The following is a 27,863-nucleotide window of genomic DNA, read 5'->3' as shown; positions in this document are numbered from 1 at the left end:
TCCCAAAGTGCTGGGATTACAGGCGTGAGCCACCGCGCCCGGCTGGAATTATTTCATACCTCTTAATTTGTATGCTATAAATGACCATGTGCATTTTTTCTGAGGGGGGGATCCATAGATTTAACAAACCCATAAGCCCCCAAAAGTTATGAATCATCAAAACAGAGAAAGAAATAGCTATGAATTTGACATTATCAAAATGTTGACATTCACAAAATGTTTTGACATTTTTTAAATGTTACAGTAAGATACATTAATTGATGTCTTTTACCTGTAGCTATATAGATATATGCAAATAAGATTAATAGACATGACTTCTACTTCTGACCATGATGGAGTAATCAAGACAAAATTTACCTTCCTACCTAAGGCTAGAAAAACTGAATGCGCACACACACACACACACACACACACACACGTATAGCAACAGTTTGCAGACATCAGACAACAAGCACCAGAGGAGAACTACCCTTAAGAGCAGAAGAGAAGCAACAAAAGGAGCTCTGCTATTTCTTCAGCTCACTGCCTGGAGAGTTTTCAGACCAGGATGCAGTGAGAGGGAACCACACAGAGCCTGGTGGTCTCACCGAGTGGAGAAAAGAGATTGGAGTTTGAGAAGGCCAGAGTGGCTGAGGTGTGCATGGCAATACACTAAGAGGAGGGAAAAAGGTAGACAGTTCTAAAAATTTGCAAAGGGAGTTCCTCTAGTGTTTTTTTTTTTTTTTTTTTTTTGACAGAGTCTTGCTCTGTCGCCCAGGCTGGAGTGCAGTGACTCAATCTCAGCTCACTGCCACCTCTCCCTTCTGGGTTCAAGTAACTGTCCCGCCTCAGCCTCCTGAGTAGCTGGGATTACGGGCATGTGCCACGATGCCTGGCTAATTTTTATATATTTTAGTAGAGACGGGGTTTCACCATGTTGCCCAGGCTGGTCTCAAACCCCTGACCTCTTGATCTGTCCACCTCAGCCTCCCAAAGTGCTGGGATTACAGGCCTGACCCACCACACCTGGCTGTTCCTCTAGTCTTTGGCTGAGCATTGATCTGTGCTCATGTGGGAGGAAATCCCAGAGACCAGAAAGAATGGCCAGAGAGCAGCAGACAGAACCACTCATTGTGCCTACCCAGCACTGGGAATAATTCATTTTCCCACCAGTCAGTGTAGAAACACGTGGTATTGAAAGAAATTCTGAGGCAGGTATTGTCACAGCAATAGAGGCATATCAGACCGAGTTGCTCCAGTATAAACAAACTCAGAAATTAGAGTTAACAAACGAGAGCATTTTAATAGTCATTATAAATATACTCGCTATGTCAAAAAGGCAGAGGGAAACATTGGAGATAAATGGAAGCTATAAAAAATATTGAATCAGACTTCTAGAGATGAAAAGTATAATATCCAAGCTGGAAAAAATACCAGACGGAATTGACAGCAGGTTACACACTGAAGATAAAAAGAGAGAGGGAGAGAAAAATTAGTGAACTTGAAGATACGGCAATAAAAACTTTCCAAAATGAAGCTTACAGAAAAAAAGAGACTGAAAAAAAAGGATGGAGTATCAGCAAGATGAGGGACAATATCAAGTGGCCCAACATACAAGCAACTGGAGTCCCAGAAAAGCCAGAGGGGGATGAGGCAAGGAATATTTAAATAAATAATGGCTAAAAGTTTTCTAATTTTAATGAAAATTACAAACCTGTGATCCAAGTAGCTCAACAAACCCCAAGCAAAAGACACATGAAGAAAAACTTGCCAGTCACAAAATAATCACATTACAGAAGGCCAACGAAAATAAAGACAAAACCTTAAAAACAGCCACAGGAGGAAAAAAAAAAAAAGATGCATTATTTACAGAGATCCAAAGATAATATTATCAACAATCTTCTTATCACAAACTATGTAAGCTAGAAGACAATGCAGTGATTTCTTTAAAATACAAAAGAAATTCTATAGTGAGTAAAATAATGGTGAGAAAGGGTCTCTTTCAGCCAAGCAAATGCTGAGATAATTTATTACCAGAATTTATTTCTCATTATGCTGATATACGGGCTGAAGCTCTTCAGCCAGAAAGAAAATAAGACTAGGTCGATCATGTAGAGGAATAAAAGAGCACCAGAAATAGTAAATATGAAAGGCAGTTTTCTCACTTTTGTAAATATTTTTAAGAGATAATTGGCTATGTAAAGCATAAATATCTATAACGTACTGTGGAGTTTAGACCACATATCGTGTAAAATGAATGATAACAGTAGCATAAGGCATAGGAGGGAGGAAATGAAACTATAGAGCTGCAAGGTTCTGATAATATCATATTATTTGAGGGACACTGTGATAAGTTAAAGATGTATATTGTAAACCCCAGAATAACTATTTGTTTAAATGGACAATGATGAATGGCTAATAAGCTAAAGTAAAGATAAAACAGAATCATAAAAAATACTGAATTAATCCACAAGAAGTTAAGAAAACAAGATAAAATAAATGAAGATTCAGATATGTAAAGAAATGAATAGGAAAACAGTATATTTAAATGCAACCACATCAGTACTTACACTGAATGGAAGTGGTCTAAAAACCCTCAACTAAAAGACACAGATTGTCAGATAGGATAAAACGTCAAGACCCATCTATATACTAACTATTTTTAAAAACATTCTAAATATTAAATAGAAAAATTTTTAAAGAATATAAAAAGACACAGCATCCATTTTAGTGGCAGATGTTGATACTAAGGGAGGTTATGCATGTGTGAGTGCAGAGGGAATATGGAAAATCTTTGCACCTTCTTCTCAGTTTTCCTGTAGACCTAAAACTGCCCTAAAAAATAAAGTCTGGATTTTTTTTAGCAAATGGCAAGGCATGCAACCACTAACCAAAAAAAAAAATTAGAATGATGGTATGAATCTTAGAAAAAGTAAATTTTAGAACAGAGCATATTACCTGGGATAAAGAGGACATTTCATAATGATAAAAGGTCCATTCATGAAGAGAGCAAAAAACAAAAAAAAATGCTAAATGTGCATGGACTTAATAAAAGAATATCAAAATACATGAAACAATAAACAATATAACTAAAAGAAGAACTAGACATATCTAATTACAGAGCCCTCAATATCCTTCTCTCAATAATTGATAAAAATGTAATACTGGCTTAACGTTTGAAAATTAATCCGTGTAATTCACCACATGAACAGATTAAAACAGAAAAACCATCCGTCTTAATAGATGTAAAAATAATTTTAAAATTTTAACAGCTACTTGATAAAAACTCTCAGCAAAATAGGAATAGAAACAAACTTCCTCAATCTGATCAAACACATCTAAAACCCTACAGCTAACCCTATACCTAGTGGAAAAGGCTGAATACTTCCCCTATAAGAACTGGAACAAGGCGAAGATGTTCACTGCCTCATTTTATTTGCTATTGCACTAGAGATCTAGCCAGTAAAATAAGGCAAGAAAAGGAAATGAATATACAAAGAAGTTAAAAAGAAATAATTAAAACTGGCTTTTATTGTAGACTAAATGATTATTTTTGTAGAAAATTCTAAAGAATCTACAAAACAGTTATAACGAATAAGTGAGTTTAGCAAGGTCAGAAGATAAAAGGTCACTATACAACAATAATTTATATTTCTATATATTGCCAAACAAAATTGGAAATTAAATATGAAAAAAGCCATCTATGATAGCATCAAAATTATAATTCTTTAAGTGTAAGACCTGTACATGAAAAACATTTCTGAGAAAACATAAAACATCCCAAATAAATGGAGAGATATATCACATGCTCATTGACTAGAAGATTCCCTATGATGATGATGGTGACATCCATTCTTCCTAGTCAAATTCCCAGCAAGCTGTTTTTGAGAAATTCACAACCGAATAATAGAAACACAAAGGACTTAGAATAGCAGAAACAATTTTTTAAAAGCAAAACAAAGTTGGAGGCTTTACAATTATTTGATTTCAAGATATTATAAAGCTGAAGTTATCAAGACTGTGTAGTATTTGCATAACAACACAGAAGGCAGTGTCTACAAATTGACCCACGCATACACGGTCAATTGAATTTCAACAAAGACGTCAACACAATTCAATGGAGAAAAGATAATCTTTAAAATAAATTATCCTAGAACAGTGGATATCCATAACTAGACCCTTCCCTCACACTATGTACAAAAATTAACTCAAAATGGATCATAGACCTAAATGTAAAAGCTGAATTATAAAACTTTTAGAAAAAAGAGAAAATATTAATGCTTTGAGTACAGCAAAGTCTTCTTAAATAGGCAAAGATTATTTATGTCTTTAGAACTTAAAAACTTAAAGTTCTTTAGAGTAAATATGAAAGATAAAAGAAACAATTGATAAATTGAACTTCATCAAAATTAAAACCTTTTAATATTTGAGATACTGATAAGAAAATGAAAAGGCAAGCCATAGACTGGGAGAACCAAATACCTACCACATGGTCTTACTTGTAAGTGGCAGCTGAATAATGAGACCGCATGGAAACAGGGAGGGGAACAACATACACTGGGGCCTGTTGGGGGAGACATGGGGGAGGGGAGGAGCATCAGGAAAAATAGCTAATGCATGCCGGGGTTAATACCTGGGTGATGGGTTCATAGGTGCCGCAAACCACCACGGCACACGTTTACCTATGTAACAAACCTGCACATCCTGCACATGTACCCCAGAACTTAACATAAAATAAACCAAACCAAACCAAAATAAAATATTTGCAAGACATATATTTGATAAGAGATTTGCATCCAAAATATATGAAGAACTCCTAAAACTCAATTATATGAAATCAAAATATCCAACAAATATGAGCAAGGGATTTGAACAGGCATCTCACCAAAGCATATCTAAGAGGATGGCAAATAAGAATATGAGGGCCAGTAAGACGCTCAACAACAATAATCGTTAGAAAAATAGCAAATTAAAACCACTATGGGATATCACTTCACATTTTTTGATATGGCCATATTTAATAAGTATTGGGGGGAATGTGGAAAAACCGAAATTCTCATATATTGCTGAGAGAGAATGCAAAATGTTAGTCACTCTGGAAAACAGTTTGATGATTTCTCATAAAGTTACACTTACCATATAAGCAAGCCAATAATTTCACTCCAAGGTATTTATTAAAGAGAAATAAAGGCTCATATCCACCTATAAAGACTTGTATATGAACGTTTATAGTAACTTTATTAATTGCCTAAAACTAGGAAGAGCCCAAATGTCCATCACCTGTGAATTGTGGCATATCCATAAAGTGAAATATTACATAGCCATGAAAAAGAATGAGCTCCAGATACAGGCAACAACATGAACGACTGTCAAAAGCAATATGCTAAGTATAAGGAGCTAGATACAAAAGTTTCCATGTGGAGTGATTTCAATTTTATAAAACTCTAGAGCAAGCAAAACTATAGTGATAGAAAGCAGGTGCAGGGTTGCTAGTGGTCAGGGGGTGGTGAGAAGGGATCCACTGTAAAGGGGGACAAGCAAGCTCCTAGGGCAATGAGATGTTCTATTTCACATTGGTGGCAGTGGTTACATTTGTCCAAACTCATTGAAATGTACACTGAAAATTGATTAATTTATCTTATGTAAATTATGCCCCAATAAAACTGACGAAGAAATTACATCCAAAAAGTAACAATCCAATTAGCTAAGTTAGCTAATTACAGTGAGTTCAAAATAGCTTATACAAACCACTGTGGTTTTCAGAGATAAATGGATTTATTCTAAGATGACAGCAAACTCCAGGGCATTCAGCGTAACTGGGGGAAGAACAGCACACTGAAAGTATTGGGAATCTTTGAATGAAAGAACCCAGGAACCACCTCAGAGACATGAAAGCCACCTCAGAGCGTCCAAGAAATCCCTTTAATTTTGTAGGGATCCAATTTACACACTTACACACATATACTCATACATGCATGTATACATACATGAAAGTACACACACACACATATATACACATACATGTACATTTTTAATGACTATTGTATTGATATAAGATGGTCAATTAGGTTTTACTTTTTTTTTAAAGTTAGAGATGGAAGTAAATGGTTCCAACACTACTATATTGGAGTAACTGCATCCCCTTGAACTTGCTTAATGATAACCAATCCCCTTAACATGGGCTGCAACAGAGCAGGAAATGATTGATTCTTAATGATGTGTACAGTATGTAAAGGATGTATTTAACCCTGTGTGTGCACATACGTAGGCAGGGGATCTGGCAATATATTTTTTCACTGTATAGGATCAGGTTGCATGTGCCAAATAGCAGGGAGAATTCCTCTAAGATCCATATATCCGACATCTGACTGACACCCCACCTGGATGTCCAAACTGCACTCATGCTCCTCCGCCTACCACCTGGACTTCCGTCAGAGTTCCCTCCCTCCAAGGCCACAATCCAGAAACCAGGGGATCACTCCTGACCATCTCAACTTCCACATTCCATCTTTTAGAATATCTGGTCTTCTTGATTTTACCTTCTGATCACCCCTAGACATGCCCACTTCTCTCCATCTGACCACACTATCCCTGTCCAAGCCATCACCGTCTCCCTCCACAGGGGCGGTGTTAGCCTTCTCATGGGTCTCTGTGTTTCCATTACTGCCTTCTATCCAGCCTCCTCACTGAAGCCAGATGGGTCTTTAAAAATGTAAATGTGTGTGTGATTATTTGATTAACGTCTGTCTGCTTCCAACTGTACTACAGAACACACCATGTTTGTTTTGCTCACAGGTCCTAGGACAATGACTAACACACAGTAAGTGATTCATAAATATTTGTTAAATAGAAGAAAGTGTGGGAGGATTAATCGATTTCATGAGGATAAAGTAATCAGAGGAACAACGCTGAAAACAACATCTGGGCCCACATCAGCCTCCAGTGATGCTGTAATGAGATATGAGTCTAATATAAAGTCGCCATTTCCAATCACACTGGGCTCAGGAGAAGGTCTTTGAAATTAATGACCAATATGGGCATGTTTACACATACCGGCTTCCATAACATTCCCAGATCGAACTCCTTCTACTGCTGCACACTCCAAGCCATATTGATAAACTCTTTGCTACCTAAAAGCACAATAAAGATGCATTAGCATCAGCTCTTATGTACAGACCACTTATTCTGAGCCAGGCACCATGCCAGGCACTTGCACAAATCACTTCTCTTCAATACCATTCGTGTTGCTCATCATCTCACTTTTCAGATGAGACAACTAAGGTTTCAGAGAAGTTACTAAACTTACCCAAAGGCACACAGCTGGCAAGTAACAGGTAGAATTTGACTGTAGGTAGCTGATTTCAGAACACACATATTGATTTCCACATTTATTTTCTACTAACATGTATCAAATCAATATCATGCTCATCAACGTTATTTATAGGCACATAGCTTTGCCAAATTGATAACCTATGAGAAAGTGCTCTATGTACGGAAGAATCAAGACCATGATGCAAAGATGCTACATGGCTAAAGATCAACAAGAGGCCATGGATGGGTGAGGACGATTAGGTTTTGCTCCCTGGGGACAGCCTGGACTTTCGATGCCTGGAGAGGTGGCAGGGGAACCTCAGATCAGCTGGGAAAGCACAAGAAAAAGAAACAGGATGCTCAGGAAAAGTGAGGTCCAGTCATATAGAGGTTTGGCAAAAACACACATTAACTGCTTCTTCACGGTGCTTGCAGCTGGTCCAAAGATTCAGGTGCTGCAGCATTCGTTCTAATTTTGTTATCCTTCCTGGGCAGGGCTTCCTTGAGCACATGCCCAGAACACATTATTAACTCTCCCCACAGGATGCAATCAAGGGTTGACTTGGGTCTTGGGGCAGTCATTTAAGAAGGCAGGCTCAGAAATCTACTGCAGGCCTGGCCCTTCTTATAAAATAACAAGGAAGGGTGTCAACTCTCCACATCTTACAATCTCGCTCCCCCTTGCCTGGACTATCTTGTCAAAGTATGGAGGCAATGGTGGTTTTCTCCTCCTTTAAGAAGAGGACATTCAGTAAAAGATTGGATTTAAGATATCCCTGAAAGGTAGGATTTGATTCCCAGCACACCTCAAGAATCAGCCTCAGTATATAAAAGGCAGTCCTCACAAAACCACAGCTTGATCACCTAGAACAGGAGGAATACATTCACATTATTGAATGATGCTGCTTTACCACTCAGGGATGAACACAACATGGAATGTTTGGTGGCCAGGCAGCCCCATCAGAGAGATGCTAGAAGGGACAGAGTGGGCTGGGCATAGTGGCTCACGCCTGTAATCCCACACTTTGAGATGCTGAGATGGGAGGATCACTTGAGCCAGGAGTTTGAGGCCAGCCTGGGCAACATAGTGAGACCCTGTCTCTACAAAAAAAAAAGAAAAAATAGAAAAATTAGCCGGGGGTGATGGCACACACCTGTAATCCCAGCTTCTCAGGAGGCTGAGGCAGGAGGATCAGTCAAGCCCAGAAGATGGATCAAGCCTGGAAGGTTAAGGCTGCGGTAAGCCTTGATTGGACCACTGCACTCCAGACTGGACAAAACAATGAGACTGTGTCTCCAAAAACAAAACAAAAACAAAACAAAACAAAAAGGGACAGAGTGCACGCAAGTGTCTGTGTGTCTTCAAGTTGAGCGCTGATGTCACAGCGATCATTTAAATCAGGGGTTGGCCACAGACCTTCAGACAATAAGTAAACATGCGGTTGTGGCATGTACCAATAAAATTTTATTCGTGGGCACTGAAATTTCGATTTCACATAATTTTCATGTGCCATGAAATAATTATTATTCTTTTGGCTATTGCAAACCATTTGAAAATGTGAAACCATTCTTAGCTCACGAGCCACACAAAAACAAGCAGAGAATGAGATTTGACCCATTGGCTATACTCGTGATTTAAATCATCCTAGGTATGTGGTTCATCAGTTGGGAAGAAGAGCTGTTTAAAATGTATGCAACAAGCTCATCCTTAAGTGAGCTCTCCTGCGTCCCAGGGTGGTACCGAGTGGTCACATCACAGATAACGTACTGCAGTTCAGGGCCATCTTCAACAACAGGGTCCCAAGTGGTAGATTAATCTCCAGGAGTGCTTGGACATGGCCATTTTAATTAACACCTAAATTTAATTGACAACTAATAGCCAGCAGGATTTTCTGCTTAATAAAGCAAACAAAGGATTTATTTGAAGAAGGATGAGGTTTTATTTAATTCCTTAAAAAAAAAAAAAGAAAAAACCAACACCATGTGTGTCCACAGAGTGATGGAAAGAGATGTATCCATTGGATAATTTTTAATTAAGGTGAATGAACCCTTGCGAGCTAAAAGGTTTTCTTAGGGGAAAGGTCTCAAACTGTTAACACATCAATATGTTTCTGTCCATTAGCTTTTCCCAGGGTGACAAGCATGGCCTTAACAGCAATTTGAAAGAAGGTTTTTTCTGTATCTTCAGGGCTGTTTAGTGATGAGGTCTTAGAAACCATGGAAACTTCCCTGGGGGGGTCAAACTTCAACTGTAGCTCTTAATGACAAATCGTTACCTGGGGTTGTCAAAACAAGTTACACAAGCTGGCTATGTGCTGGGCCTAAATTCCGAGCAGATACACAATACCCAAAGCTCTAGGTGCTACTGAAGCTTTTACAGAAAAGAGTCATGCAGAAAACGCTCACGCCAGCATCGACGACATGCTATGCATCGTGCTGCACATACAGTATCTCATTTAATCCTCAAAATGAGCAATGAAGTAGTTACTGAAGGAGCCCGGTATGTCACCCTCAAATATGCCACTTGGACATAAGAATTGTGTTTGAGCTGAAGGCAACTAAGAAGCAACAAATGGAGCAAAATCTCTCTCTACCTACCCCCTTTTCTGCCTAAGGGCAGGATATAAATTCTCCTTTACTAGAGACGACCCCAGATTCTTACAGCACCAGAGGAATCCACACACAAACCTTACTCCATTAGTTTCCCCATGTATTTCCCTTCCCACACTTTCCCGGCCTTAGAAGCCTAAAACCACCTTCCTTTGCCCTGTCATTTATCTGCTAATGTATTGTCCTTTGTGAAAGATTAGTTATAGGAGCAGGAGCTGTAAGCCACCTCTTTGAGTTACTCATTCCTTGGGTATTTCCAACGTACATATGAGATACACATATTAATAAACTTGTTTGTTTTCCTCTTGTCAATCAGTCTTTCATTATAGGGACCCCTGCTGAGAACTTAGAAGAGTAAAAGGAAAAGGATTTTGCTATGGTCTGAATGTTTACATTCCCCCAAAATTCATATGTTGAAACCTAATCACCAATGTGGTGATATCAGAAAGTGGGGCCTTTGAGAAGTGATGAGATCATGAAGACGGAGCCCCCGTCAATGGGAGGGGTGTCTAATACACTTCGGATATCTCTCCCCTGCAAATCTCATGTTGAAATGTGATCCCAAGTGTTGGAGGTGGGGCCTGATGGGAGGTCATGGGGGTTTGGGTCATGGGAGCGGATCCCTCATGAATGGCTTGGTGCCAGCCCAAGTATTGAATGAGCTCTCTACGTGCTCTATTCCTTCACGGGAAAGCTGGTTGTTTAACTCTTTCCCCATTTGCTCCAAGAACACTCACCCGCAGCACCTGCAGCTGGACCCAGAGTTTACCCAGAGATAACTTTCCCACGAAATAGCTCGCTTTTATTATTATTTTTGCTTTGCTGTGAGTATATCGACTTTGGAAGCAAAAGACATCATTCTGTTTCTAGCATTCTGGTTTCAGTACCGGTATTTCCATTTACAAAATATAGGAATTCTCAACCACTGAAAACGTCAAATCCTAGAACACGTAGCTTTCCTACACGTGATGTTAACAACGCTCTGGAACAGTTGCTGGCCGAAGATTCATTTGATGAGTCTGATTTTTTCCAAAATAGACGGTTCTGATGATTCAGATGATTCTGACGTGAGTTCTGTTAAGAAATAACTGCAAGAATGGTTTTTATCTTTTATTTTCACATTGAAAGTCAGATTTGCTTCAGCCTCAAAGAGCTTGTTTACGTAAAATTAAATGAGTGCCAGCAGCAAGCTGCACTTTGTTTTCTAAACGTGAAAACAGTTAAAGAGCCTGGCACCTCCCTGCTCTCTCTTGCTCCCTCTCTTGCCACGTGACACCTGTTCCCTCTCTGCCTTCTGCCATGAGTTGACGCTTCCTGAGGCCCTCACCAGAAACCAAGCAGATGCTGGTGCCATGCCTGTACGGCCCGCAGAATCGTGAGCCAAATGAACCTCTTTTCTTTATAAATTACTCAGTCTGAGGTATTCCTTTACAGCAAGGCAAAATGGACTAACCCAGTGCCCTTATAAGAGAGACCCCAGAGGTCGGGTGTGGTGGCTCACGCCTGTAATCCTAGCACTTTGGTAGGCCGAGGCAGGCAGATCACCTTGAGGTCAGGAGTTCAAGACCAGCCTGTCCAACATGGAGAAATCCCATCTCTACTAAAAATACAAAAATTAGCCAGGTGTGGTGGCACATGCCTGTAATCCCAGCTACCAGGGAGGTTGAAGCAGGAGAATCGTTTGAACCCAGGAGGCACAGGTTGCAGTGAGCTAAGATCGCACCACTGCACTCTTGCCCCTTCCTTTCTGTGAGGACATGATGAGAAGGCGCCATCTATGAACCAGGAAGCTGGCCCTCACCAGACACTCAATCTGCTGGTGTTCCAACTCTGGACTTCCCAGCCTCCAGAGCAGTGAGAAATATGTTTATGCTGTTTATGAGTTCCCCCAGTTTATGTTATTTAGTTATAGCAGCCCAAATGGACTAAGACATATTTGGTCCCTCTCTTACAGCACCATTAATATTTCTATTTTTAAGATAGGGAAACTGAAGTTCAGAAATGATAGATGATTTGCTCAAGGTCTCTCAACAAAATATTTATTAAATGCCTGTTGCTGCCAATCACTATGCTGAATGCCGTGGATGGAGTTTGGATCTGGTGGGACAAGCAGACACTCAAATAATTACACAGGCGCATGTGTAATTATGAACAACGATAACTGCTAGGAAGAAAGAGGTTGGGGAGTGGCAAGAGTGTACATCAGCTCATCAGTGCCAGCAATGTGTCCTGACCCCAAAACCATTTGATTGCTTAACCACATGGAGAAGTAAAAATACAGAAGATGTAAAAATACATGAACCTTTTAATGATCATGTGTCTTTTCTAGGGCCGCCATAACAGATCACCACAACCAACTGGCTTAAAACAACATAAATCTATTGTCTCTCAGTCTTGGAGAAAAGAAGTCCGAAATCAAAATGTCAGCAGAGTTGCTTCTTTCTCGGGGCCTCCCAGGGAATAGCAATTCCACATCTTTCTCCCCATGGCAAGTGGCTGCCGGCAACTCTTGGCATTCCCTGGCTTGGAGATGCGTCACTCCAGTCCCCGCCTCCCTTGTCACGTGGCCTTCTCCCTCTGTGTCGGTCTTGGTGTGTCTTCTCTCCATGTAAGAACACCAGCCATATCCCCGCCCCGGTCACCTCTTTTTAACTTAGATTTCATCTGCAAAGATTATGTTCCTACATAAGATCACACTCACAGGTACCAGGGCTTAGGATTTCAACATAGCTTTTTGGGAAACACAAATTAACCCAAAACCATGATCTACACCATATTTTGGTTTCCTTTTCTTCTTCAAAGTTTCCATTATCACCACAGAGCCTAAAGGAATCAATACAAGGTCAGTCTTCTAGGTCTGAAAAAGCAATCCAACCCCAATTGAATGATGGACAGTTTTAAAATGACTGCTGCTGCCGTGATCAGGGGGCTGAGGGCCAGAGAGGGCCAGGAAATGCTGCTGAAGAAAGATCTTTTGAGTAACGTGTAAGTTTTTTGCAGCAGCACCCATTTTAAGGGTGTCTTCTTTGCCTTCCCAAAGTCAAAGGCGTCTAGAAAAAACCCTTTCACCACTCAACCGTGGGGACAGCCCTTTACAGGCATTTTTTGCAGAAGACATTTTTAGAAGAGAAGATTCCCACCAACAGCACCTTGGCACTCTATGGACGGTGACAGTGGCAAGCCAATGGCAGAACGAACACCTGGGATCAAAGAACTGCCAAGAACAAAGTCCACAGGGGGACAGCCTAAAGCCCCATGTAACACAGAGGATGAGATCTGGGAAACTGAGAACCTTCCTGGCAATCACAAGGTGGCCCAAGGAAGCAACTGGTCAAGAGAGACCCAGTCCAGGCAAGACAGATGAAGAGCAGTCAGGAAGTAAAATGAGGGCTGAGGACAGGGACCCTAAAGTCAGAAGTCCTAGATGTGTATGAATCAATCACACCACTGGTCAGCCGTGCAACCCAGGGCAAGCGACAGTCCTCCTCTGCACAACAGCATCTTCACCTCGCATCTTTAGTTCCATTCTCAGCCATTCATGGGTTGATTCTGCAGAACCTAGTGTGCCTCAGGGCCCCACAGCCAGCTCACAGTGCACCATGGGAGAGTTGAGAGCAAGAGCCTGCAAACTTTTTATAGAAAGGGTCAGATGATAAATATTTTAGGCTTTGCAGGCCAAACTCTGTCCCAATTACTGAATTCCACTGGGGTCAGGTGAAAGCAGCCGTCGGTAATATGCACAACAGTGGTTCTCAAGCAGGGGTGACTTTGCCCTGCAGAGGACATTTGGCCATATCTGGAGGCATTTTGGGTAGTCACCACTAGAGATGTGAACTAGTTTGCTAGGGCTCTCCTAACCAAGTACCACAAACTAGGTGGCTTAAACAATCGGAATTTATTGTCTCACAGTTCTGGAGGCTGGAAGTCTGAGATCAGGGTGTTGGCACGGGTGGTTCCTTCTGAACTGTGAGGGAGAATCTGCTCCTTGCTCTCCCCCAGCTTCTGGCAATCTTCTGGCGTTTGCTGGCAATCTTCAGCGCTCCTTGGCTTGTAGATATATCACCCTGATCTCTACTTTCATCTCTCTTCACGTGGTGTTCTTCCAGTGTGCTGACCTGTCTCCATTTTTTTTTTTTTTTCTTTAAGATGGAGTCTCACTCTGTCGCCCAGGCTGGAGTGCAGTGGCACGATCTCAGCTCCGCCTCCCGGGTTCACGCCATTCTCCTGTCTCAGCCTCCCAAGTAGCTGGGACTACAGGTGTATGCCACCACACCCGGCTGATTTTTTGTATTTTTAGTAGAGATGGGGTTTCACCGTGTTAGCCAGGATGGTCTCAATCTCCTGGACCTCGTGATCCGCCTGTCTCAGCAGATCCACCTGCACAGGCATGAGCCACCGCGTCCAGCCTACGTTTCCTTTTCGTATAAATCCCACCCTAATGACCTCATCTTAACTGTTTACATCTGCAAGAGACCTCTTTCTAAAGAAGGTCACATTCCGAGGTCCTAGGGGTTAGAACTTTCCCATATGAGTTTCGGGGGGCGGGGACACAGTTCAACTCATAACAGGGTGCCACTGACGTCTGGCGGGCAGAGGCCAAGGATGCTACTGAACATCCTACAGTGCACAGGGCAGTCCCACAGCAAAGAACTATTCAGCCCAAGTGCCGCTGCTCTCCCTGGTGCAGACTGTCTTGGGTAGGTGGCTTCAGAACAGGATGGCTTTCCCCGGGAAGGAGCAAAACAATCGTTTTTCAAGGAACTGCATTTTTGTTCTGAGCATGCACAAGTACAAAAATTTGGTCTTATGGCCGGGCGCAGTGGCTCAAGCCTGTAATCCCAGCACTTTGGGAGGCCGAGACGGGCGGATCACGAGGTCAGGAGATCGAGACTCTCCTGGCTAACACGGTGAAACCCCGTCTCTACTAAAAAAATACAAAAAAAACTAGCCGGGCAAGGTGGTGGGTGCCTGTAGCCCCAGCTACTTGGGAGGCTGAGGCAGGAGAATGGCGTAAACCCGGGAGGCGGAGTTTGCAGTGAGCTGAGATCCGGCCGCTGCACTCCAGCCTGGGCGACAGAGCGAGACTCCACCTCAAAAAACAAACAAACAAACAAACAAACAAATTTGGGTGACTTTTTTAAAAGTCTGCCCACATCAGCTTATTTTAAAGTAACAAAATGTCTTCTGCCTCCTTTCTGTTCCATGCCAACCCCTTATCTGTACTGCTCCTTTGTTCCCAAGGAGTGTGCTTCTGCTGTTTTATTTTTTGCACCTTGATGTGTGCTGAGGTAGATTAATACACCTTCTAAAGAAAATCATTTTCTCCTCTCTTGCAACAAAGGTGATCCACAGGAGAAATAAATCACGGGAAACAACCATTAGCACAAGAGTGAGTTCTGCCAGAGGCGGCAGAAGGAACCTCCACTGCAGTTGCTTTAACTTATGTATATTTCAGCACCAAGACCGAGTGGTAAATAAAAATTAAAATTAACATTTAAATGAACTCTGATTGCACTGAGGATTTTTGTAATTCTCATGGGTAAATGTTACACTAAAAAGACCAAATATTTATATTCAAACTTCCCATTATACAACCACTTAATACAAATAATTAGCAATATGAGCCAACTATTTTATTCCTGGCAGCCCCCTCACCCCCTCTTTTTTTTCCTTCAGTGACCAAAAACACAGGGAAACTGTTCTCAAATGAGAAATAAATCACAGATCTAAAATTACTTCCTCTCCTAACTTCTGCACAAAATCAAAGTTCAACATGAGTCGACACGAATGAAAGCAAACACATTTCACTTAGAGGGTGGAAAAGGAAATTACAGATGACCTGGTCCAACACCTTTATTTCATTGACGATAAAATCAAGGCCCAGAGAGAAGCAATTTGTCCCTAAGACACAGAGTAGGTAATGGGCAGAGGCAGGCTTGGGACCCAAGTCCCTGCATCTCAATCCATTGCTAATAAAAATGTATGCAATTAGGATTCTTTTTGACACCTCATTAATGCTTAAAAGCCCTCAGATACACTTGAGACCAGTTCTGCCCTTAGACCTGGGCTAGAAGGTCCCCTGTCCTAGGTTGCCCTCTGTAGAGGGCCCTACTCTAGTTCCCTCCCAGATGTGCCCCCCTGCCAACTATCCCTGCACCCTCCCACAGCTGTCCAGACCTCTAAGTACCCAGGACCCCAGAATTTCTGTCAAACGACCCCAAACCTTCTTCTAAGACTGGGACAGGCTTTTCCCCAGGTCCAACCCCAGGAGAGGGTCCCATTGCTGATGTGTGTCCACCTCTCAGCCCGGGATGGTCAAGGGGTTCTGGTTTGCAGAGGATGTAGACAGATCTTGGGCATGGAGGTTAGGATATCCACAGGTATGTTGGTGGGGAGGGGCTCCTTGTGAGGTGGCACAGAGTCAGGGTTGAAGAAAGGGGCTGGGAGCCAAAGACGGCTTTCCCCAGTAGCCATGAGCACAGACTATTGTGGAGTTCAGACTCCTGTGTTCAAACCTGGCTTTCCAGGTGCATTTGTGAGGTAGGGGGATGGAACATATTTCACTTAGCAGTCTGTTAGCTGAGTTGACAATTCTCACATATTTAGACATATAGTGTGTGAGCCTGCCTTTGTACTATTGGTCCAGGGCCTTGCAAATGTCAGGGATGTGTAGTTTGAGACAGAGCAGCAGCCTGAGGCCTGGCCTGGACCAGCAGAAATATTTTGTTCTATTTCCAGAATGTTCACCAAAACAGACAGATAAAAGATAAAACCAGAAATACCATTTGACCCAGCAATCCCATTACTGGGTATATACCCAAAGGATTTTAAATCATTCCACTGGAAAGACACATGCACACGTATGTTTATTATGGCACTTCCCACAATAACAAAGACTTGGAACCAACCCACATGTCCATCAGTGACAGACTGGATAAAGAAAACATGGCACATATACACCATGGAATACTATGCAGCCAATAAAAACAGATGAGTTCCTGTCCTTTGCAGGGACATGGATGAAGCTGGAAATCATCATTCTCAGCAAACTAACACAAGAGCTTCTGATTTTCTAATCAAACACTTCATGTTCTCACTCGTAAGTGGGAGCTGAACAATGAGAACACATGGACACAGGGAGGGGAACATCACACACCGGGGCCTGTCGGGGGTGGGGGGCTAGAGAAGGGACAGCATTAGGAGAAATACCTAACATAGATGACGGGTTGATAGGTGCAGCAAACCACCACCATGGCATGTGTATACCTGTGTAACAAACCTGCACATTCTACACATGTACCCCAGAACTTAAAGTATAATAAAAATTGTTTTAAAGATAGATAAAATAATAAAATGAAATAAAATAGGAAAGAACTTGAATGTCTTCTGTTCCCAATTCCATGTAGCTCCCTGCATGCATTTATTCCTGGTACACTAGAGTCTGTGGCCACTGTTGAATTCTTCAGCTCTCCTGACATACACAAGGTTAATCTTTCTTGTTTCTATCTCTGCTTACTCACTGTCTTGGGTTCTCAGATTTCAGAAAGCAATATAAATATTGATAGCCTCTTTCTTCTCTTTCTTTCTCAAACGCAGTTCTTGCTGCATTCAATTGCAAAGCTGATCACAGGTGCCTTGGGTGGGATGTGCATTCCTCTCCATTGCCTTACGCCACCATCATTCACTATGTTTTAGCTCCTTCTACCATGACCTGAAGAAGAGTAACTTTTATAGACTCAGAACCAGCCCTGATTTTAAAAGACTCCCGTCAGCGGGATTGGCAGAGTAGGTAAAGGGCCTCTAGAATCTACAATTTTTTTTCTCAGTGGTAGTAAATTCAGAAAGGCAAGCAGGTGTCTGAATTAGTAGGTGAGGAGAAAGTATGTCTGGGCGTCCCTAGTGCCAGACATAAAACACACATGATCTCATTTTGCCCTTACATGTCGCAGGAGGGAGGTGTCATTGTTCCAGTTTACAGGAGAGGAAAGCTGAAGTCCAGAGTGATTAAGCAACCTGTCATGGGTCACGCAGCTAGAACTAAAGCTAGGACTCAAACCTGGGTCAGTCTGACTTAGGTGTGCACACTCGTTCTGTTTTCCTGGGCCGTCTCTCACCAGTGAAAGGATACCAGGGCTTTCATAATTATTATTGCAAAATGTTTCACACACATTTTTCCCACAGTTGATATTCATTACAACCCTAGGAGATCAGTATTATTAGCCCCCTTTATAGGTAGGTGGAGGCACAGAGTGTTGGAGAGGTCTTACCCATGCCATCCCCCTTGGTAAGTGGTGAAATCCCCAGTCAACATGGAGTCATTACCATCCTTCCGAGGCCCCGGAAGAAACAGATGAAGGTGCACCACAGCTGGGGTTTGCTCTCTCTTGACTCAGAACCAAGTCCTCCTAGTCCTAGATGAAAAAGCCCTAGCAAATTGGAGAAGCAAAAACACAACACAAAACTAAAAACACTAAATGGCATTTAATGTACAATAAGATCACATCAACTGAACACTCACCGCACTAGGCCCTGTGCAAAAAGACAACTTTATAATGTAAATATCGTCATCATCACCATCATCATCCTCATCCATCATCACCATCTGTCACCATCATCCCCATTTCACAGGTGAGGATACAGAGGCATGAAGAGATCAAATTACTTAAGTTAGCAAAGTTAGAACTTGCTGGGATAGTATTTCAGTCCAGATGGTTCCACGTGAAATTCTGCATTCTTGATACTTACCCTAAACAGAGAGCCACCTGATACTACAAACATGACTGATAAGATAAAATAGAAACTCAGGTAGATCCTGAGGGTCTCCACGACTTGCAGTTGGGAGGAGCAGAATTCTTGCAGCTCAGGTTTCCTTAGTGGGCTGTTCCCACCTACTCAGGCAGAACTGCCAGCTCTTGCCAAGCACCCTTCTCTCACCGCAAGTAGTTCTGGGAATTGACAAAGGCTGCCTGACATGTGCTAAGCACCACGTCCTTTACGCCCTTCCACCAGAGCTCCTTGGGAGAGTTTGCTGCAGGAGGTGCCCACTAGGGACACACCCAAACCTGCTGAGGACACACCATGTCCAAGTGAGGATGCTGCCCCCATCTTCCCAGAGCTGCCAGCCCTCACAATGCCGACAGGATGCTGAGTTCCATGCAGAAGTGGGAGGGCATCCTCTCTACACAAATACACATTGGACAATCCCTGGTCATCTGGGCCCCCGAAGCATGTTTGCAGAACCACACAAAATCTGTCATGGAAAGAGCTCTGTTTGTTTCTGACTGTAGCACCCCTTTGTACTCTTGGAACCTACGAGATCGGGCAAAGCTCAAGAGGGCATGCTCTTGTGCCTGTCCCCAGAACTCTCTGTTCCTTCATCCAGCCAAACAGTCCCCCACCAGACTCCAGACCAAGGTGATTAAAGCAAAGATATCGGGGGTCCACAGGGTCAGAAACATAGATGAGAGCTACTAGTTCCCCAAACATACCCTGAATCCCAGTTTGGGTCCATTTAAATGCAGGCAAGAGTGACATCTGCAGCTAAACTCTGTGTCCTGAGTCCCTTTCCCATAGCTGTCTTGTGCTTGACCCCTTCCTTTACTATATGATTGTACATATGGGCTTCAATCCAGCTCTGGGAGTAAAAAGAATCCTAGGTTTCATCCACGGATGGGGTTTATGCCTGTGACAATCAGCCCAGCGAAACAGAATTACCAGAGGGCTGCAGTCAGGGATTCTCAGTGTTGGATCCTAACTCAACCACCAACTTGATGTGACACCCTGGGCAGCTTTCTTAACCTCTCTGTCCTTCCACTCTCTGCTGTGCAATGGAATGACGATACCTCAATGTGAGTATCTGTAACATTCAGATAAGGCACGGTCTGTGGCTGTTTTTATGATTTAGGTGAATCAAACACAGTTCAGTAACACTTGGGTACTATTAGCCAAATGCTTTAAAAGAATATGTGTAGCTCACAACCTTGAAAGCCACACATGTACAAAAGTGTCACCTTTTGAATAAGCAGGCATATATGGTGAGTTCCCGATTCTTTAAGATGTTTAATGTCAGACATTATTTCTCTCATCAATAATGGTGGCCACAGCACTGTAGAAATGACTTGTTTACAGTGGGACAGGAAAGAAGCATCATGTAAATCCTCATCGTTAAACCCAAACGTCTTTCCTATTTAAATCTGCGCTGCTTGTCTGCCTTCAAATTATTCTTGCAACTCAAGACTGTTATTTCACCACTACTGAATTTCTGATATCTTTCTGATTAGGGTGTACTGGAATGATTTTCTTTTCTGTATGTATCAGTGGATTTGTGAAATTCCTTACAAATATAAGGCTGTTTTTGCAATAAATAAGAAGGCATAGTTTTTGCTCACATTTCAAAATAAGCAAATAATTTTAAAAACCTTAATCCCTCCACCTCCCTTTAATTTTCATACCTTGTCTCCTCCCTCTCATTTTTAATTTATTTATTTATTTACTTTTTTTTCTTTTCGAGACAGTCTTGCACTGTCGCCAGGCTGGAGTGCAGTGGTGCGATCTCGGCTCACCGCAACCTCCGCCTCTCAGGTTCAAGCAATTCTCCTGCCTTAGCCTCCCAAGTACCTGTGACTACAGGCACACGCCACCACGATGGGCTAATTTTTTATATTTTAGGAGGAGACAGGGTTTCACCGTGTTGGTCAAGATGGTCTCAATCTCCTGACCTCATGATCCGCCAGCCTCAGCCTCCCAAAGTGCTGGGATTACAGGTATCAGCCACCATGCCTGGCCTCCTCCCTCTGTTCTTAAACACCTGCAAGGATCAACAGGAAACAGCAACACCCATGTAGCTCCCAGCTTTCTCCTAGGATGGCCTTGTCTTGTGGTTGATAAGGAATAAACATCCAGTGATAGCAAAACTTGAAAGGGTTTCCCTCCCTTCCTCCAAAATAGCCCCTGTCCTTCATGAAATCCAAGAAACATTGTTCAGAAATAAAAATAAGAGATTAAAAAAGATGAGTATGCTAAGCTGAAAATATGAGGCTTTCAACATTTCCCTTGGTTGCAATTAGGTCTGCGGCATTTCAGAAAGCCAGCTAAATCTTCCTGGTAACACAGACATGGCCCCAAATAACAGATCACTATCATTTGAGTTTATTTGTACAGAAAAGATGAGTTGATATTTGTAATTACACGGGGGTTTGGAAGTAAACAGGTCTTACTTTTATAGCTTGAGTGAAAGCTTTCAGAGTCCCAGTGCATGGTGCGTGAAATCCAGCTTGCAAGGCCTCTCACTCTCCTCCCCAACTTGATAATCCTGGTTGTGTAGAAGGTATCATTCCAGAATGAGCACTTTTCACGTGGAACCCTGCTACCCACATTGTGTAATTGCTCTACGTGGCACGCCCAAGGGACAAGCAGCCCCTCCTCACACTCGACTGATGAAAATGCACAGTGTGATGCAGCTACAGACCCACTTACCAGGTTCCATCCTGCTCTCTTTCCCCAAATTAGCTCCTGGGTCAATAATGAAAACCATTAGTGAACAATGAGATGAAGACCTTGCTTGACAACTCAACAACTGGCCAGGCACGGTAGCTCATGCCTGTAATCCCAGCACTTTGGGAGGCCCAGGCGGGCACATCATGAGGTCAGGAGTTCAAGACCAGCCTGGCCAATATGGTGATACCCCCATCTCTACTAAAAATACAAAAATTACCCAGGCATGGTGGCACAGCACCTGTAGTCTCAGCTACTCAGGAGGCTGAGGCAGGAGAATTGCTTGAACTCGGGAAGCAGAGGCTGCAGTAAGCTGAGATGGTGCCACTGCACTCCAGGCCTGGGTGACAGGCAAGACTCCGTCTCAAAAAAAAAAAAAAAACAGAGAGCACTCAACAACTTCTCACTTCCTGATTTCTGGTCAGACACAAAAACTTGAAGAGTAAGTTCAGAGCAAGTCTTGCTCTCTGTAGTGCGGAAAAGACAGCTGCAATTGTAACAGGATTGGAAGGGCAATGAAAGTCCTTGAAGGGCGCAAATTTCTCTCCCACTAGGCAGCCATGATACTGCCTCTGCACCCTACTAAGCCCCCAAAATTCAATGTAAGCATCACCAATGGATTAGGCCAATGGTTTTCTGGCCTGGCTTCATAGTAGAATCCCCTGACGAGATTTTTTTAATGCATATCCCTGGCCCCACTGCAGACTTTTTAAAAACTCTTTGGGGGCATAGTTTGAGAATCTATATTTTTAAAAGTGCCCCCAGGTGATTCAAAGACAGCTTACCAGGTATTTTTCTAACTGGGGCTTGGAGCCCACAAGGTAAGAAACAAATAAAAAACTATCTCTAGCAAGCATCAGTAACATTTAAACTTCCTTGTACAGGAAGAGGTTGTTTCTTTCAAAAGATCATCACACACATTAACTGATCGGACAAGATAGGGACACCTTTGTCTCTAAGTTTAATGCGGTGGTTGGTAGACCAGAAGTCTACTTTGCAGTAAGTTTGTTTGTTTCTGTATCAATAGGTTTGGAAATTACACCTCAATTGTTGTGGGGGAACATCAACACCCCTCCCTCACTCTCTTGCCGGCAGTTAAGGTGGGCTCCACCCACCCCTAGATCCAGGAGTTGGCACACTATCCAGGCTTGGCCAGTCAGAGCATTCTGGCTCTGAAAAGGGCTGACTCAGGAATGAGTGTGTCACAATTTAGGCCCATTCCAGACAATTTTCCTGCAACACTAAGGAATAAAAACCTCTCTTTCTGCTGGGGTTGTTGACTGTGAGGACGATGCTGGGAGCCACCACATGGGGTGAGTCTGCCTGAATGAGGAACTGGCACAGAGAGACTGAAATGAGGCCAAACCAAGTCCCAATGACATCGTGGGAGCCCTGGATCAGCTGTGGTTGCCCCAGAACTTTCAAAGTTAACTAATTCACCCTTCCCCCTTTTCTTTATTCCTTAGCAAGCCGGAATTGGATTCTGTCAATCAAAAGCGTCCTGGAAACACAGTGGGACTAATCCAGGGAGCAGTATGGGGTGGGGGACAGACAGAAAGGTGGAAGCAGCAAAACCATTCAACAAATGTTTACAGAGTAGCACAAGGCACCAGGCACTGGAAATATAAACATAAATAAGCCCATGCCCATCCTCCCCACAGTCTAGGAGGGGTCACAAACACAGATAATACCAGCTTTGTGGATTTCACCATCTGGGGTAGGGGCTGGTTGGAAATCTATGGTTCTATTTCTCCAGTTGTAGGCAACATCATGAAATAACTTCAAAGCTTTAGTCTCTCCAGCAGTACAGCTAAAACATCACTCATCTCTCTTCCCAAAGGAGGGGGAAAGTTTCTCATTCTACGTCATACCTAAGCAGTAAAACCAGCAAAGGGGAAGAACATGAAAAGGTTCCTTCATTTATTCAACAAACATAGACTCAGAGGCTATCACGGGCCAGGCACTGTGCTAGGCTATGGGGAGACAGCCGTGGGCAAGACAGACAAGGCCCCTGTGGTCATAGATCTTACATTATTTGCGGGGGGCGGGGGTGGTGGCAGGAGGAAGAGAGAGGAGTCGGGGAAAAAACTGGGTAAATAAGTAATACTAGATAGGGATTTGTGATACAGAGGAAACAGAACTGGGCAGTACGACAGTCACACAGCAACTGAGTTTGGGGGAAAGGGAGCTACTTGAGATAGGGTAGCCAAGGAAGATGTTTCAGAGAAAGTGACATTTAAGCTGAGCCAAATTATGGCTTCTCCAGCCCAAGAGGGAAACTGAGGCAAGGTTCTTGTCAGGAACACATAAGGACAGAGGGCGGGGATTTTGCTGAGCTAATGGATACAGGTTCTCCACTGTTTCTGTGCCTGAGCGCTAAGGCATTTGTGTATAGATGGCAGAATTTGGTATGCAACCTTCTATCCTGTAACTTATCAACCAGAAAGGAGGTTACAGGGAAGAGCCATAAAGTTCCTACCTAGTGATTACTGATACCATACCAAAGAGCCTGGCAGTTCTATCATCTTCCAGCTCTGGAAACCAACAGAGGGCGGCAACTTCAGGGCAAATGAACCACAGCTTTGATCCTTTATACAACTGAGGGTTTTCTCTGGTGGTTAAGGTAAAGCACGTTCTAACCATAAAATGAACAGACTGTTCTCCTGCCTAGAAAAGGGAAGTGATGTCCTGTCATCACAGAGTGAAAGGCACTAACCAACCCTCTACCCCAAGAAGTGAGAACGAGATTCAACAGGAATTCAGATTCAAGGAGATTGAATTCTCCTTTCCCAACGGTGTGGAGATTTCTCAAAGAACCAAAAGTAGATCTACCATTCGATCCAGCAATCCCACCACTTAGCATTCACCCAAAGGAAAAGAAGTCATTATATCCCAAAGACACCTGCACAGGTATGTCTACCACAGCACAATTCGCAATTGCAAAGATATGGAACCAACCTAAGGGCCCATCAACTGATGAAGAGATAAAGAAAATATACATCACAGAATACTACTCAGCCATAAAGAGAATGAAATAATGTCTTTTGCAGCAACTTGGATGTAGCTGGAGGCCGTTATTCTAAGTGAAGTAACTCAGGAATGGAAAACCAAAAACTGTATGTTCTCACTTATAGGTGGGACCCAAGCTGGGTAGCAAAGGCATATGGAGTGGTGTAATGGACAGTGGCGATTCAGAAGCCAGAAGGAAGATAAGGGATTAAAAATAAAACAAAACCAAAAAAAACACTACATATTGGATACAATGTATACTACGCCGGTGACAGATACACTAAAATTGCAGACTTTATCACCATACAATTCATCCATGTAGCCAAAACTACCTGTACCCTAAAAGTTATTGAATATATATATTGTATTATATTAATACAATATATATTATATATTATGTATTTTATATATTATACATAAACATAATATATATATATTCAATATAATTCTTAAAAGAAAGAAACCAAAGCTCCCTTCCCTTTCTGCTTTGAGATCAGTCACTAGCTTATTTACAACAAAGATGCACACGGAGAGGAAAATGCCAGGCCCGCCCCTTATATATCGATTGGAGCAAGTTCAGAAGTGTGTGGATTAGATGCCGGGATTGGAACCTGCTGAAGTAATTGGAAGATCAGATATCCACTCTTATGTGCTGTTTGAAGTTTTCTTTTGGGGGCTTTTTTTTAATGCATTTCTGATTTGGCCCAAGACTTTAGAGTAAGAGTGGGTAGCTTATGCGTGCTTAGAAATATAGGAAAACAAAACAAAACATTCAAATTATGCTTTTAGCTTTCAAAGGTGAGCAATCTTTTTGGCAGGGCCTGTTTCAAAATGCATTAGCCTCTTTTACCCTAACACAGTGTTTGTGCTTCCTGTTCTTGTCTTGTTTTCACGTGTGTGTTACCGTGAAAGCTTTATGCCTTCTGTTCTAAGGTTTTGGAACTATACCAGCAAAATTCACCCCAACCCATTTCCTCCAAAACTCCTGTTCCTTTGCCATTCATGTGTCTTGAATGAGCTTTATCATGTTATCAATGCTGAGGGCAAGCCCAAACGGATTCCCCTGGTGAGAGCTTTGCAACATTGGATGAAATTCTACCCAAGGTGTTGTGTTGTCAGAGGTCTCCCCATAACATTTGCACAACCTAGAACAAGAGTACAAACAGAGCCCCACATACCCACATCTAAATATTTAAAAGTTACCATCTAGGTATACCCAGGGCCCCAAAGCCTGTTCCCCAGAACCCAGCCTCTTGACCAGGAGGCTGAAGGACCCTATGTTTTCTGCTTACTGGCCACTCGTGGTCTGAGTAGTAGTAAGGATTTGCCGGGACAAGACTCCTGGGGGCAACTGGACCTTGGGTGGGGACTGGCCTGGACAAGCCCCCGGATATGCAGGTTCCCCTCCACTGACTCAGGATTTCCACTTCCCAGACTACACCACCAAGCAGCAGGGAGGGAGAAGCACAATCACCTGACTGTGCTCAGGGCAGTCAACCTTACACAAAAGCACCAGCATTGTCCATGTTTGCCAGGCAGGGCCTCTGACTGTTTCCTCACCCATGCCCCTTGCTCGTGCTCTCAGGTGCACACTGTCTGGCCCAGGAAGTCCCATTCAGCTTTCCTGCCTCCTGTCCACAATGCCCATCAGCTCAAACGGGTGCTAAACATCCAAAATGCTTCCTTACAATAACAAAGCAAACAAACAAATAAGCCAAGTCTGCGTTTTGTGGTTCAGCTTAATGGGCCCCTCTACAGCATGGCCTCCAAGCAGGGGTCCATCTTACCCAGGTCTGAGAGGCTGCAGCAGAGTGACCTGGGTTGGCTGTCGGACTGGTCAAAGTTTGCTGGTTAATTAAAGTAGACACCGGTTGACAGAGCCTATTCTGGTAACAGTACTTCGGTTTTCCAATCAAAATGTACTGTCTTCCCCTGGGGCAAAAAGCCTTGACGTCACTGTCAATCTAGAGCCCCCAGCCTCCCCTCGTCTGGAGGGGAGCCCCTCAGAGCTCTCTTCTGGCAATGTGAACACAAGGGCCGCATGTAGTTGAAGATACTCTGCTGCTCTGTGAGCTACTGCATATTCTTCCAAGGGATCATGAGGTCGGGAGTTCAAGACCAGCCTGGCTAAGAAGGTGAAACCCCGTTTCTACTAAAAATACAAAAAATTAGCCAGGCAGAGTGACAGGTGCTTGTAATCCCAGCTACTCGGGAGGCTGAGGCTGAGAGTTGCTTGAACCCAGGAGGTAGAGGTTGCAGTGAGCCGAGATCACACCATTGCACTCGAGCCTGGGCAACAGAGCGAGATTCTGTCTTTAAAAAAAAAAGAAAATTCAATTCTGTTAAGTTAGCCGCAGTTGGTTTCTCCTGCTGGCATCCAAAAAACTCTAACAGACATATTACTCACGCAGCCTTCGTGTTTTGGAGGAACGGGAGCTAGACTTCATTTACTCTAACACAGAAGCATGGAATCACGTGTGAAAGAATATTAGTTTTCCTTTTGACAATGTCACTTGCCGCTAAAAGCCACCAATGAACTTCCCTCACCATCCTCCCCAATCCCTCTACCCCAGCTACCACCATGGTCCATTCTCCTTCAATACAGCCCAAATCTGAATACGCCTTAACCTGATTGTCCATCCTTACCTATCACTTCCCTCTTTCATAAACTCCACCTTTATAATCACTGGTTGTATTAGTCTGTTCTCATGCTGCGAATAAAGACATACCTGAGACTGGGTAATTCATAAAGAAGAGAGGTTTGGTCGATTCACAATTCCACGTGGCTGGGGAGGCCTCAAAATCATGGCAGAAGGCGAAGGAAGAGCAAAGTGACGTCTTACATGACGGCAGTCAACAGAGCCTGTGCCACGGAACTCCCATTTATAAAATCATCAGATCTCATGAGACTTATTCACTACCACAAGAACAGTATGGGGAAAACTTATCCCATGATTCAATTATCCCCACCTGGCCCTGCCCTTGACACCTGGGGATTATTATAATTCAGGGTGAGATTTGAGTGGGGACACAGCCAAACCATATCACTGGCCTACCTGGAACCTCTATATAAGTCCTACCATAATGTACTTTTAAGTACTTCTGCATAGATGGTGTGATATTGGGAATTTCAACTCTGTAGAGTTGCAACTTTACAGATGTCAGCTATTCAATCAGAAGAATCACCCTCCAAACCTGATTATAACGAGAATCCGTTGGGTACTCAGTTGGGCACCCACTGGCCTTTAACACCTCTCTTGCACAGATATCTGATCTCAATTTTGAATAAACAGAGAATATGCCTTAGGCTGAAAGTCTCTTACAGGCAACACAGCTAGTTAGGAAGGTAGTTGCACAGTATTTTTTTTTTCATTATAATTATTTTTACTTACTTTCCAGTTATGGAAAATAGTGTTCAGTGGGTACTCAACCAATTCAAGTTTTGGGGAATACTGACGTAC

The 27,863-nt window shown here is 42.8% G+C and overlaps 2 protein-coding genes across 4 annotated transcripts in view; one reads left to right on the top strand and one right to left on the bottom strand.

The window, feature by feature from the left end:
• The window catches only part of KAZN (kazrin, periplakin interacting protein), a 1,229,956-nt gene that overhangs the window by 1,036,731 nt on the left and 165,362 nt on the right, over positions 1-27,863 (bottom strand). The window lies entirely within an intron of this gene.
• DHRS3 (dehydrogenase/reductase 3) overlaps positions 5,010-27,863 on the top strand; it is a 1,035,619-nt gene continuing 1,012,765 nt past the window's right edge. Inside the window, exon 1 of the mRNA XM_050788850.1 lies at positions 5,010-5,013. The gene's annotated coding sequence lies outside the window, so the exon portion shown is untranslated. The remainder of the gene's footprint in view (positions 5,014-27,863) is intronic.

Source organism: Macaca thibetana, chromosome 1 (genome assembly GCF_024542745.1).
Source record: "Macaca thibetana thibetana isolate TM-01 chromosome 1, ASM2454274v1, whole genome shotgun sequence".
NCBI classification, from domain to species: domain Eukaryota; kingdom Metazoa; phylum Chordata; class Mammalia; order Primates; family Cercopithecidae; genus Macaca; species Macaca thibetana.
This window is presented reverse-complemented; position numbering and strand designations above follow the sequence as displayed.